This window comes from Lotus japonicus, chromosome 3 (genome assembly GCF_012489685.1).
Source record: "Lotus japonicus ecotype B-129 chromosome 3, LjGifu_v1.2".
In the NCBI taxonomy this organism is placed as follows: Eukaryota; Viridiplantae; Streptophyta; class Magnoliopsida; order Fabales; family Fabaceae; genus Lotus; species Lotus japonicus.
Genome location: NC_080043.1, coordinates 8,141,685 through 8,153,165, shown reverse-complemented (window position 1 = coordinate 8,153,165; position 11,481 = coordinate 8,141,685).

The following is an 11,481-nucleotide window of genomic DNA, read 5'->3' as shown; positions in this document are numbered from 1 at the left end:
TTAAGTTGGAAGGAAAACTTGGTTTGTCATGGCATGCCTCGTTTCCCAAATGGTTTCCCAATGTGAAGATGCCCCTGTGAGCTCCGATTTTAAATTTGAGAATTCTTGCCCCGAGGATGGATTTCCTAACGCTAAAATTATGCAAATTTGGATGAAAATGAGTTTTCAAGGGAAAATCTCAAGTTGGAAGGGAAACTTGGTTTGCAATACCATGCCTCGTTTCCCAAATAGTTTCCCTAAGCCAATGTGCCCCCATGAGCTCGGATGTTAAATTTTGAGAATTCTTGCCCCGATGATGGATTTCCCAAGGCAAACCTATGCAAATTTGGGTGGAAAATGAATTTTCAAGGGAAAATCTCAAGTTGGAAGGGAAACTTGGTTTGTCATGGCATGCCTCGTTTCCCAAATGGTTTCCCTATGCCAATGTGCCCCCATGAGCTCCGATGTTAAAATTTGAGAATTCTTGCCTCGAGGATGGATTTACCAACGCTAAAATATGCAAAATTGGGTGGAAAATGAGTTTTCAAGGGAAAATCTCAAGTTGGTAGGGAAACTTGGTTTGCCACGGCATGCCTCGTTTACCAAATGGTTTTCCTATGCCTATGTGCCCCCATGAGCTCCGATGTCAAAATTTGAGAATTCTTACCCGAGGATGGATTTCCCAAGGATAACCTTTGCAAATTTGGGTGGAAAATGTGTTTTAAAGGGAAAATCTCAAGTTGGAAGGGAAACTTGGTTTGCTATGGCATGCCTCGTTCCCCAAATGGTTTCCCTATACCAATGTGCCCCCATGAGCTCCAATGTTAAAATTTGAGAATTCTAGCCCCGAGGATGGATTTCCCAGGGCTAACCTATGCAAATTTGGGTGGAAAATGAGTTTTCAAGGGAAAATCTCAAGTTGGAAGGGAAACTTGGTATGCCAAGGCATGCCTCGTTTCCCAAATGATTTCCCTATGCCAATGTGCCCCCATGAGCTCCGATGTTAAAATTTGAGAATTCTTGCCCCGAGGATGGATTTCTCAAGGCTAACCTATGCAAATTTGGGTGGAAAATGAGTTTTCAAGGTAAAATCTCAAGTTGGAAGGGAAACTTGGTTTCCCATGGCATGCCTCGTTTCCCAAATGGATTCCCTATGCGAAGGTGCCCCTGTGAGCTCCGATGTTAAAATTTGAGAATTCTTGCCCCGAGGATGGATTTCTCAAGGCTAACCTATGCAAATTTGGGTGGAAAATGAGTTTTCAAGGTAAAATCTCAAGTTGGAAGGGAAACTTGGTTTCCCATGGCATGCCTCGTTTCCCAAATGAATTCCCTATGCGAAGGTGCCCCCGTGAGCTCCGATGTTAAAATTTGAGAATTCTTGCCCCGATGATGGATTTCTCAAGGCTAACCTATGCAAATTTGGGTGGAAAATGAGTTTTCAAGGTAAAATCTCAAGTTGGAAGAGAAACTTGGTTTCCCATGGCATGCCTCGTTTCCCAAATGGTTTCCCTATGCCTAGGTGCCCCCGTGAGCTCCGATGTTAAAATTTGAGAATGCTTGCCCCGAGGATGGATTTCCTAACTCTAAAACTTTGCAAATTTGGGTGAAAAATGAGTTTTCAAGGGAAAATCTCAAGTTGGAAGGAAAACTTGGTTTTCCATGGTATGCCTCGTTTCCCAATTGGATTCCCTATGCCAATGTGCCCCCATGAGCTCTGATGTCAATATTTGAGAATTCTTGCCCCGATGATGGATTTCCCAAGGCAAACCTATGGAAATTTGGGTGGAAAATGAATTTTCAAGGGAAAATCTCAAGTTGGAAGGGAAACTTGGTTTGCCATTGTAACGCCCCGAATTTCAGGGGTTACGGTAACAATCTGATAAAATAAATATGCAATGTTTTCCAAAAGGATGTATAAACACGAGTGTATTTTTTTTTCTTTTCAAATGTATTTCCAAAACATGTCATGCATACTCCCAACTATAAAACCTAACCAATAGAAACAACTCAACAAAAAACCTATTATGCAATGATACCATGAATCCGACATACTCCCTACGATCTCCACATCGGGGAACCGCAGGAAAGCAATGCATCGGAACCTACCCGAAACCTCAAATATAAATTCCTAAAATCTTTATGCAAGCTTAAACCAATAACGGTAAGCTCTCTAACCCAAGGCTCTAGCCTTAAACCCGACTCTACTCGTCGAGTACTCCACTGTCCTTCAAGTCCTCATCTCTACTCGCACAAAGGTTGAGCTCCTTCGAAGATTCTCCATCGCCTAATAGCGTTAAGCGCCCAAACAACAAATAACAAACATAAAGGGTTAACTCCATGCAATTACCACGTATAAAAGAGAAAAGCATGCTATCAAAGTTTAAGTGCGTAACATGGCACATAAGCTAGCAACTTAATTCAAGATAGATAACACCATATATCTACCAACATGAAATCAAATCATATATCAGCATATCAGCAAAATCAACGATATGGTTTTAACTCAGATATCAACAACTTAACAACATATATTTACTCAGGTATCCACAACTTAACACCCTAGGTTTAAATCAGATAACCATAAAATCAACAATATAACATCAAATCAGATATCAATAACCTCAACAATACAACATCAAATCAGATATCGACAACCTCAGCAATATAACATCAAATCAGATATCAATAACCTCAACAATATAACATCAAATCAGATATCAATAAAACCAACAATATGAGTCAATGAATAGCGTCTCGAAAGACGGGACAATGATAGGACACACCTCCTCATCGCCACTTATAACGACATACATGACGAGACAATCATAGGACACACCTCCTGATCGCCACTTAGCGTCTCACAAGACGGGACAATGATAGGACACACCTCCTCATTGCCACTTAAACGTCACACAAGACGGGACAATCATAGGACACACCTCCTGATCACCACTTAGCGTCTCACAAGACAGGACAATGATAGGACACACCTCCTCATTGCCACTTAACGCCACAACGGACGGGACAATCCCGTGGGACAAACCCACCTCATCGCCACTTCAAGCAAACCAAAACATCTCATCCAACTCAGTGGTCACTCAAACAACAATCTCAAATTCAATAATCAAATCAACATAATCACATGTTATTCATAATCACAACATTCGCACAAACACATCAAGCTCTATTGAGCGATGAATCAATAATTCAGTGTTGGAAAACATAACCCTGTCATATCAACTAGAAAGCAGTAATGACAGAAACCAGTAAACGGCCGAAGCCTCTCAGAAAACGGAGACACACGTCTCAATAAGTTCATTCGGCTGAAGCCTCAAGAAAACATTTGGCACAAGCCTTAGAAAACATTCAACATGAGCAAGCTACAACATTGCAAAACATGCCAACATTTCAATCAATTGCCAATCAAGTTAAACACCTTCATCTCAAACGCATGCAGTGCAATAAAAGCATGCAAGACTCAAAGACGCGCTAAAACTGAGTTACCCTTACCTTAGCCAATTTCCTGCCTAAACTGCATCTACAATCCAATCACATCCTTGCTTTCCCGTGTCGGCTCGCTTCTTTTTGTCCTTTGGCTTCGTCGCCAAGCGCTTCCGTTATTCGTACCCTCAGTTCTCAAGGCTGTGGGGCTAATTTGAACTCCTCCATCTTCTCTGGTCGTGGTCTCCTGTAAGACCCTGGATTTTAGAATTAAATAAATAATTAATTTCCAACTCACGCATAGGATTTTGTGTCAGCGTGAGGGGAACCTGACTTTCGTTTAATGTTTGGATTTATATTATGAAGAAGAAAGTTCAGGAAAAGGCTAAGGATTGTATTAAGGTCGATAAAAGTTATAGCACGATTAATATTCGCTTAAACCTAGGACGAAAACGTTAGTAAACGACTAATTCGCACTTAAAGACACGATGGAAACTAATTCCAAAAATCTTCAGAGAAATGTTAGAACTTCTCTAAATCCTTCCATGACAAGCGTTTCGATACGAAACCCTGGAATTTACGAACACTCATTTCCGATACCGGGAGGTTTGCCGAAACTGAATCCCTGGTTTTTCTAGAGCTATTAAATTAACCTACGATGAAGACTTTTTCTATTCGGAACTTCAAACGAAGATTTCACACGCGTACGCCCACTCTAATCGACGTTCCAAATCTTTCTTCAGAAGGAAGTTTCTGCATCCGAGGTCAAAATCATAAAGTGCATAAAGTGCATTTTAAGCCGGTAAACATTAAAAAACAAGCCTCGAAAACCAAAAATCATACTGATATTTCTTTGAAGAATTAGAAGATTCAGCGGGAAGAATATCGTGTCTAAAATACGTTGGAATCAGTAGGAAAAATCGGAATCTCGAAATAATCATTTTCTCACGTTTTCAATTTCCTATAAATAGGACTTCAAAAAATGAAAAAAATAAAAAAAAAATCACACAACACACACACACGGCCGTGAGCTTCTTGGAGGAAAAGGAGGAGATTTGATTTTTTCCGGTTCTTGACCGATCGTCGTTCTGTTCGTTGCTACGCGAAGGCCTCAAGGTACTGATGTTATTTCTTTCTTCTGATCTTAAATTTCGTCGCTTTTTGTTATGTCTTTCTGTGCTCCAAGTTTTGAGCTTTTTGTAAAACTGTCCAAATAGCTTGATTTTAGTGTCTAAACATATTCCCTACGTACCCAAGAGTACTTCTAGCGGATTACATTTTGCAGAATGTCGCCGAAATGCTGCCGGAATTCATTTCTATAGGAAAAACCCATTTTGGGACAAAGTCACAACCTTTAAGCTGAAAACTCACGACTTAGCTTAGCGTTAGTAGGATTAGTTGTCATAATCGTCGTTGGTATCGACCTCATCTAATTTGTTTTTCAAAATTCGGAGTTTGAGTTTCCGAGCTAAAAATATTGACCAAAATACCCCTGCGACAGTTTTCGATCCGATAATTTTTCTGAGAGTTTCCCTGGCCTAGATATCGCCTAAGAATACCTAGGAATCGATTTAGATCGAAGAAAAAGTTCGGAAACCCTATTTTACATAGTGGCCGAAACCTATTGCTTAGGATACCGTGTCCAAAAATAATTTTTGGGTCTCTATGACCTGAGCCATTGTGTAGCTCTTTCAATTGTCGAAATTTTGGCGCTGGTTTCGTGTCATTCCGAGTTTTGTAGCTCGAGTTATGCTCGTTTTAGCGAACGAAGTCTCCGTTGTCAATTTGTGCTTAAATAGGAACTCTGAAGCTTTAAAAGCTTTCTTTCCGGTTTCGATTAGCGTTAGTAGATAGTGTTACTTCTAGTAGGGCTTGTGTTGATGATTGTGTTTCCTTGTTCTAGGTTCACAACTTCCATGCCCAACTTCTACTCACGAAGGTAAGGGTAACTCGGTTTTAGCGCGTCTTTGAGTCTTACCTGCTTTTATCGCACTGCCTGCGTTTGAGATGAAGATGTTTATATTGATTGGCATTGGATTATGATTATTATGCTTGCAATGTTGTATGCTTGCTTATATTGACTGTTTCTGAGGCTTGTGCCAAATGTTTTCTGAAGGCTCCGGCCGAGTGAACTTATTGAGACGTGTGTCTCCGTTTTCTGAGAGGCTTCGGCCGTTTACTGGTTTCCGTCATTACTGCTTTCAAGTGGATAAGACGTGATTATTGTTGATTGATTTTGGCATATAGGGCTGAACTAAGTGGCATCCAGTGGTTGTCGTTCCACATGGTTGTCCCGTCCTTCGTGGCGTTATTAAGTGGCATTCAGTGGTTGTCGTTCCACCTGGTTGTCCCGTCCTTCGTGGCGTTATTAAGTGGCATTCAGTGGTTGTCGTTCCACATGTCTGTCCCGTCCTTCGAGGCGTTATTAAGTGGCATCCAGTGGTTGTCGTTCCACATGGTTGTCCCGTCTTGTGAGGCGATATTAAGTGGCATTCAGTGGTTGTCGTTCCACATGTCTGTCCCGTCTTGAGAGACGTTGCTGATCGATCCATTTTGGTAGAAGCATATAGTTGCATTATAGGGAACTAACACCTAACCCTATGTTGTTGGATTTTAGTTATTGGTTTATTGATATCTGAATTGATGTTATATGTTAAGATGTTGATATATGAGTTGAGTTATGTTGCTAGGTTATTTACCATGCTAGGTAATTAAATTTGAATAGCATGATTTTCTCTTTCATACATGGTAATTGTATGGAGTTAACCCTTTCTATTTGCTACTTGTTGTTTGGGCGCTTAACGCTATTAGGCGATGGAGAGCCTTCCGCTGAATCTTAGCTATTCAAGTTGGAGACCGTGACTGTGGGCGGTCGAGTAGAGATGGATGAAGCAGTTGCTTCTTCCTTTTTGGTGGACTATGTCTGAGTTTCTTTTTCCTTCTGAAAACTCTGTTGTTTAAACCTTATATTCGCCACTTGTCTAAGTGAGCGTACTTATTTTGGAAACTTGTTCATGATGATGTAAGACACTATTATTATTATGTCGGGAATGGGTTGTTGAATAAAGTCTATGTTATATATTCAATTATGTTCAGCTGTTTCGAAAAGGAAAAAAAAATATATTGTGTTTTCTTAGGATTAAGAAATAGCCCTTATACTTGTTAGGTTACTAATGTGACTCCTCAGTTGAGAAATTGGGGCGTTACATCTCCCCTCTCTCTGAAGGCTATCATAACTCATAGAAATGATTAGGCTTTGGATTCAAGTAGAGGAGATCAAAGGCTTCAATAAATTGGTCTTCTTTCTCGGAACAAATCTCGCCGGAGAAACGCCGGTGGCGGTGGTGGCGGCGGTCGCCGGAGTGACGGTGGCCGATCGTCAAATTGATTGAGGGGTTTTGAAGCGGATGATGAGGGGAGTTTAGCCATGGTGTTGGTTTCTCCAAAAGGTGAGCGGTTCGCCGGAGATCGGAGGTTGAAGGTGGCGGCTAGGGTTTGGTTTCTCCTCTATTTTTCTGTTGTTTCTCATCATGTTGGTGATGATGGTTCTCGCGGCTGGGCCAGCAGAAGGACGGTGGTGGTGCACGCGAAGGAGAGGCCAAGGGGGTGGCGGTTCGCTCATGGTGGTTCTCATGGATAGCAACATCAGAGCATGTGCAAGGGTGGTGCTCTGGCTCGTGATTGAGAGAGAGGTGGTGATGGTTTTGCTCAGTCAAGGAGGGAAGATGAGGCATGGTGGTGGCGGTTGCCATGGGAGAAGAAGAAGAAGCAGACATGGTGATGAGAAGAAGAGAAGAAGAAGATGGTCATGTGCTGCAGCAGGAAGAAAGAAAACGAAAAAGAAGAGTGGGGAGAGGAAGATTGAAATGCGTAGGAGAAGAGAGAGGGAGGAAGTTAAGTCTGATTGGTGAATGTGGGACCCACGAAGAGAGAGAAAGTGATAGGAAAATAGATATTTTGAATGAGTGGTTGAGAGAAAAAAGGAATAAAGGATATTCCTTTGTGATAGGCTATCACAGGTAACTAGGGATGATAACCTGTTAGTGCAGGTTACCTCTTCATAAAAGAAAGAGATAATTTGGGAATATAATTACCTAAATTTAAAATAGAATAATACACACAAAAATAATCAATTCATCGAAAATAAATCAATAATCTAGTTATTTATTTTAGGGTCTTACAGCCATGGCATGCCTCGTTTCCCAAATGGTTTCTCTATGTCAATGTGCCCCCGTGAGCTCCGATGTTAAAATTTGAGAATTCTTGCCCCGAGGATGGATTTCCCAAGGCTAACCTATGCAAATTTGGGTGGAAAATGAGTTTTCAAGGGAAAATCTCAATTTGGTAGGGAAACTTGGTTTGTCACGGCGTGCCTCGTTTCCCAAATGGTTTCCCTATGCCAATGTGCCCCCATGAGCTCCGATGTTAAAATTTGAGAATTATTTCCCCGATAATGGATTTCTCAATGCTAACCTATGCAAATTTTGGTGAAAAATGAGTTTTCAAGGGAAAATCTCAAGTTGGTAGGGAAACTGTGTTTGCCATGACATGCCTCATTTTCCAAATGGTTTCCCTATGCCAATGTGCCGCCATGAGCTTCGATGTCAAAATTTGAGAATTCTTGCCCCGATGATGGATTTCCAAAGGGTAACCTATACAAATTTGGGTGAAAAATGAGTTTTCAAGGGAAAATCTCAAGTTGGAAGGGAAACTTGGTTTGTCATGGCATGCCTCGTTTCCCAAATGGTTTCCCTATGCCAATGAACCCCCGTGAGCTCCGATGTTTAAATTTGAGAATTCTTGCCCCGAAGATGGATTTCCCAAGGCTAACCTATGTAAATTTGGGTGTTAAAGGAGTTTTCAAGGTAAAATATCAAGTTGAAAGGGAAACTTGGTTTCCGATGGCATGCCTCGTTTCCCAAATGGTTTCCCTATGTCAATGTTCCCCCGTGAGCTTCGATGTTAAAATTTGAGAATTCTTGCCCCGATGATGGATTTCTCAACGCTAACCTATGCAAATTTGGGTGGAAATTGAGTTTTCAAGGGAAAATCTCAAGTTGGAAGGGAAACTTGGTTTGCCATGGCTTGCCTCGTTTCACAAATGGATTCCATATGCCAATGTGCCCCCCCATAAGCTCCGATGTCAAAATTTGAGAATTATTGCCCCGAGGATGGATTTCCCAAGGCTAACCTATGCAAATTTGGGTGGAAAATTAGTTTTCAAGGGAAAATCTCAAGTTGGAAGGGAAACTTGGTTTGCCATGGCATGCCTCGTTTCCCAAATGGTTTCCCTTTGCTAATGTCCCCCCATGAGCTCCGATGTTAAAATTTGAGAATTCTTGCCCCGATGATGCTTTTCCCAAGGATAACCGATGCCAATTTGGGTGGAAAATGAGTTTTCACTTTTCAAGGGAAAATATCAAGTTGGAATGGAAACTTGGTTTCCCATGGCATGCCTCGTTCCCCAAATGGTTTCCCTATGCCAATGTGCCCCCATGAGCTCCGATGTCAAAATTCGAGAATTCTTGCCCCGATGATCGATTTCCCTAGACTAACCTATGCAAATTTGGGTGGAAAATGAGTTTTCAAGGGAAAATCTCAAGTTGGAAGGGAAACTTGGTTTGTCATGTCATGCCTCGTTTCCCAAATGGTTTCCCTATGTCAATGTGCCCCCATGAGCTCCGATCTCTAATGGTTTCACTTTTTTGGCCGGTCTAATCAATCTTGACTGATTCTTGTTATTTATGAAATCTACCAGTTTTTTCAAGTGGTTGATGATCAGACCAGTCGGTCCGGTTTTCAGAACACTAAAACTTATCATTTAAAAGTTGAAAAATCTAGAAATGTGAGTGCCTCAAATGTTCAAAATTGCTTATACAGCATGAAATAAAAGTAGAAACAATTTGACACAACATCTCCACATCTCGCGCTTCAGATTTAATATAATATATTTAATTGTTTAACTTAATATATTTAAATATTTAACTAAAACTATAATCGAGAAAACATAATTGTATTGTTGGAAACATAATTGAAATTTAGGCTAACTAAATTTCAATTGCTATAGGTTGTTTATCTTATATATTTTATATGATAGAAAATAAATAATAAAGGGTTATGAATAATTTTTAAAATTGTTTCCGAATGATAGCTCATGTGGTAAGAGTTAGGGGACATATGAGTTGGGTGAGGAGGTACAAGGATCCATCCTTAAAGGGGGTAATTTATCTTTCTGATGTATCAAAAAAATTAATTCTTAAAAATTACAAATAAAAATTAGGCTTAAAAGCATTTATTGCCCCTGATGTTTCATGTTTGTGCAACTGACAACCCCCATCTATTTTTGTCCATGTTTGTACCCTCAATGTTATAAAGAAGTGTAGCGAGTACCCCTCCGTTAGAGTGACGTTAAAAAGTTGACGGAAGGGGCTGACGTGGCTTTTATTTTTATTTTTTAGACCTGCCACGTGGAAATAACGTTTAAAATTGGGAAAAAATTGTGAGAGAGATTCGAACCCAAGCTCTGGAAGTGGCAAAACCAACACTAAACCAGTTGAGCTACATAAATAATTGTTATATTTTGCAACACAATTTTATTTATATCATTTAGCCTCCTCTAAACCTATACCCAGATCTTCTTCCCACTGCTAACCAAAGCTCCAAACCTCATATTCTGGCAACAGACATAACCAAAGTAAACAAGAAGAGCCTAAGTGGGATGTGCAAATTTCTTCTCCCCCTTTCCTTTTCAAAAATACCTGAAGCAACCCATAATCAAGCCCGTGTGAAGATCCAAGTTGCGATGTGCAAAGATCTCAGATCATCCTTCCCCCTCTCTCTCTCTCTCTCTCTCTCCTTCTCTTCATCTTTCACCCCCAATTTATGGTAAAACTCCCTTTGAGTGGTTACCGATTGGGTTTCTGGGAAGGGGGTAGGGTGGGTTGCGGTGGTGGTTGGAGGTGAGTGGGTTTCTGGTTTTTGGGGTGGAGGTGGGGTGGGATGCGGTGGTGGCCAGCAGTCGGTGGTGGGGGTTGGGTGATGGCGGTGGAGCAGAGCGGCGCGAGGATGAGGCTGTGGATTAGGTTTCCGATATGGGGGTGGGGTTTGAGAAGGTTTGCAGTTGTGGGTTGCGGTAGGGATGAAGTGAGGTTGGGTGTGGGTGGCTGTTTGAGAAGGTTTGCCGTAGGGATGAAGTGAGGTTGGGCTGCGGTGGCTGTTTGAGAAGGTTTGATTTTGCAGAAAAATGAGATCTATGGGTTTGTTTTTGAGTTCGATTTCTGGTTTTGTTTCCAGATCTGAGAAGAGAAGCACAAATTGATGGAGCGTTGGAGGATCACTTCAAGAGCTCAATGAGTGCCTGAGGTTGTTCCCTGGTTCTTCACTGTATCCGCTAGCTGTTCAAAATCAATCCCTTTTGAGTTTTGTAATTTTGGCTTCACTCTCATGTTAAATTACTGGCTGGTACCATTGTTAAATTACGCCATCGAGAGTGTTCCAGACCTGAAGGCTTACCTAGGTTCCAGGTTCTCCTTGAAGTCTAGCATGAAGCCTCACGAGCTTAAATTCTAGAGGGAAAAGAGTTAGAATCGTTTTTAGAAATTGGGTTTGAGTCTGTGGGTTTTTGAACGGTGTTTTTGGCTGGGTTGTTGGAATCTCATTTCATGGGGTTGTTGTTTATTTTGCTTTTTCGTGTTGCTAAGGAGAGGTAGAAGATTGGAGAAGGAGATGGTTTGGACTATGGAGGTTGGTTCTGATTTTGGGTTTAGTTGGCTATGATGAAGAAGAAGAGCAAGATGTTGAAATCTGGGTTTCAATGTGGTTGGGGATGGAGATGGTAAACACAATGATGAGATAAAGCAGATGATGAAGAATTGAGAAGAACAAGGGGAATAATGATATAAATAAATTTTTGTTCATAATATAACTAATTGATTGTGCAGCTCAAATGGTAAAGTGTGTGTTTTGCAAGTTTGAGGTCTTGGGTTCGAATCCCTTAACCATTTTTCCAAGTTTTGAGTTTTATTTAATGACGTGTCAAATAGGAAAAAAAAAAACCACGTC